At 30.9% G+C, this 3,685-nt stretch overlaps 1 pseudogene; it reads left to right on the forward strand.

Moving 5' to 3' along the window:
- Positions 1 to 1,060: 1,060 nt before the first annotated feature.
- On the forward strand, positions 1,061 to 2,643 carry LOC149539163 (putative xyloglucan endotransglucosylase/hydrolase protein 32; annotated as a pseudogene).
- Positions 2,644 to 3,685: the final 1,042 nt, after the last annotated feature.

Below are 3,685 nucleotides of genomic sequence, written 5' to 3' on the forward strand. Positions count from 1 at the left end.
GTTGGTTATTGTTCCTTTTTAAGATGTTGAATTTATTTCTATTGGGATGACCAATAAAAAAGTTATTTACCTACTAAATTCAACAACAGCTTTCACAATTATAACTAGAGAAGTATATGACAAAAGTATACATGAATAAATTTCAAATATCTAAGCTCAATAGCATAATTCAAAACCATACACAAGATTTTGTTTTGCACTTACAAAGATCAATTAGATTATCACAAAACTAAAACTAAAACTATGACCTCGCATAATTTAAGGCTTTAATAAAATGAACAAGAAGTTTCTAACAGATTCTATCTCCATTATAATTTAAATTGAGATATTTATTTTATCTACTTAGATCTTATAAGTCCGATGCATTTTCTAACTTACCATTTACTTGTCTACAATAAATTTGAGCCAATGACATTTATTATTTACTTTTGACATTTATTGTCAAAAAAAATTAAACATAATTCAAACGCCTCTGGTGGTCAAGAAGCAATAGGCATTGGTAGAATGAAACGCCAAATATTAAACTATGATTGCAAACATATTTTAATTCCTCGTTTCACGAAGTGAGACCTAAATCAAGCATCTTTTAATCAAAACATCCTCACTGATCTTGAGTAAGAAGCAAAGTTCATAGCATGAGAAGCGTGAGGACATTGTCCAACGTACCAAACATAACTATGTTTGATTTCTAACGGACCAAACAAAACTGTCTTTATATTGATCAAATCTCTGCTTGGGTTGAAAATAAGGGCTAAAATTGCCGAGTTCTTCAAGGTAAAGGAAAGGAAAACCAGGAAGAGAATGAAAAGCATATACATATCTCGGATTCTTAGTATGAAAGGCAGAGGAAAAGTAGCGCATAATCTGGCTTTTGGTTAGAATTTTGGTTCTATTTGCTGTTGCATTTTTAACATGACCAGCTGAATCCACTATTGGTTCAAGATTTATACGTTCTCAACCAGGAGCTATATATACATAACCCAAGTACATGTTAAAGAAATCACCAAGCCATCTGAAATCAATAATCATTAAGGATACATTAGTCTTCAACTTGTGTATCATGGCTTTCCAATTCATGTCGCCTATTTCAATAGCATTGCTAATTTTTGCTCATAGTTTTACACTGATCTTTGCTGATGATAATGATAATGTCATTAAGTTCCTTCAAGAGCCCACTGTACCCTTAGTGAATTACTTGAGAATTACGAATATTTCAGAAAGCTTTGCAAATCTGTATGGTGCAGAAAACCAAGATGTTTCTCCGGATGGCTCTTCTGTTACTCTCCCATTAGATAGATCAACTGTTAAGACACTATTTTGTACCTCCTATGTTGCATATTTTAGATAAAATATAGAAATCTTAATGTTGAAAATGGAACATGGGTGATTGCAGGAAGTGGGTTCAAGTCAAAAGAGGCCCATCAAACTGCAGGCTGGATATACTGCAGGAGTGCTTACTTCCTTTTATGTACGTTTTGATTAACTTTATTCATGCACTTTTGTAAACAGTTTTACATACCTATTAAGGTTTGATTAAACAGTTTTACATACCTTAATTGACTAAAAATGTTTTTATTAAGAAAAGCAACAATTAATGGGTGCTGACTCCAAGTACAATCAGAACTCTAGACACTAATAAAGAACAATACCAATTGCATAGTTAAATAGTTAACTATTGGTTTATTTATTGTCGAATAGTTAAATAGTTAACATTGATTTATTTTTCAAGCTTAATTTCTTCTTTAGCGTGTAATGTTTAAGATAGTTGTTCTATACTCTTTAAGATGGTTGTTCTATACTACATTAATGAAGTTGGATATATTAGACTATAAATTAAAAGAATGCTACAAAAAAATTTATCCATTTATAGTTTATTAATGGATATCCATGTGTTTAATTATAATGTTTTCAGCTGTCAAACAATGAAGTCTATGAAGGATGGCATGACGAGATAGACAAGAATTATTGGGAACAATACCTGGAGAACCGTATATACTGCAAACAAATATTTATGGAAATGGTACCGGAGATTGGGTTGAATGAATTGGTAGAGAGCAAAAGTTTCATCTCTGGTTCGATCCAACTCAGGATTTCCACAACTATTCAATCCTATGGTCACTTCAACAAATTCCGTAAGTTTATCTTAATACTTTTGTTATTACAATGTCAATTTTGAATATTTAATACTTTTAATCTAAAAATGATATTTAAACTATGCGTAACATCTCCATTTTCTTGAAGACATAAAGGTTATAAATTTGTTGGTTTGATAGATTTTTGGTGGCCGCTATTCCCATAAGGAGGTTTCCTAAAACAAAGAGACTTGGAGTAATATACCCATCGAAGCCAATGTCAGTGTATGCAACCATTTGGGATGCATCTTGGTGGGCAACAGATGGAGGGAAATACAAGGCTAACTATACATATGAGCCATTTCTTTCGACTTACACCAACTTCCAAACAATTGGGTGCCATAAGAAGGATAAATACTGTTCTAAAGTACTCTTAGACGGTTGCCTGGTTTTCCCAGACCTGAGTAGAAGGCAAAGGAGCTTATTGGCATATGTGAAAAAGCATTCCATGGTATATGACTACTGCGAACATTCTCCCACACCTGAATGCCTATCTCAGCCAGCATTCTGATGGACTCTCATGAAGAAAATTGATTATTTATTTGTCTTCAAAATGAAAGGAGGCACCCGTTATTGTACCCCATAGCTGATAGCCTTTCTACCTTCCTCAGTTTCACATATGGAAAAAGAGATGTCATATACGTTTTCATAGTATAAATAAAAATAAAGAAGTGATTGTCATGATAAGTCAATTTATTGCTTGTCATTGTCATCATGTACCCACCAAAAAAGGTTATGCTTTTGGATATGGGATCTTGTAAGTCATGTTTTGTTCAAAACATGTAATGTTGCATTTATTAAATCGGGTTTTGTAAATTGGATATTATCAGTTATGTTATAGTGTATTATATATTCTTCAAAACTGTAGTATTGGTTTCACCTTTAATTGTAGTGTCTTTTAATTTTCATCATAACATTATAATGTGTATTATATATTGTTAGTTTATTATTTATTATTATTATATTATATATTCTTCAAAACTGTAGTATTGGATTCACCTTTGATTGTAGTGTCTTTTAATTGTCATCATAACATTATAATGTGTATTATATATTGTTTAAAATTGTAATAGTGGATTCATTTTTTATTGTATTATCATTTAACTGTAATTGTTTAACAAAATATACGTGGCATGTTTTTGGATGTTAGATATTGTGGATCATGCTATAATCTCTTAAGTTATATGGTGCTCAAAATCACACGACTCACTTTCCATTGCATTGTTCTTCTACAATTATTAAAGTAGAAGTGTTGTCTCATATTTATAGTAAATAGTTTAAATTTATTTTAGTTTTATTTACATATATCTTTAAAGATATATTATGAAAATTATATTATTTGTTTAGTTAAAACAAACAACTTAGTTTAAACAACACACACTTAGCATTGACTACTTTTCTTTTCTTTTCATGTGGGCACCCATCTTCAATGCCATTTCCATTTGCAAATAAATTTTTCATATACATAATAAAGATATTTATATTATTTTTGATATATTAGTAAAAAACCATTAAAAAGGGCACTGACCCCAATTACAAAAGGCGGAGAATCA

This window comes from Cupressus sempervirens, chromosome 9 (assembly GCF_028749045.1).
Source record: "Cupressus sempervirens isolate cs-2001-9-10 chromosome 9, ASM2874904v1, whole genome shotgun sequence".
NCBI classification, from domain to species: Eukaryota; Viridiplantae; Streptophyta; class Pinopsida; order Cupressales; family Cupressaceae; genus Cupressus; species Cupressus sempervirens.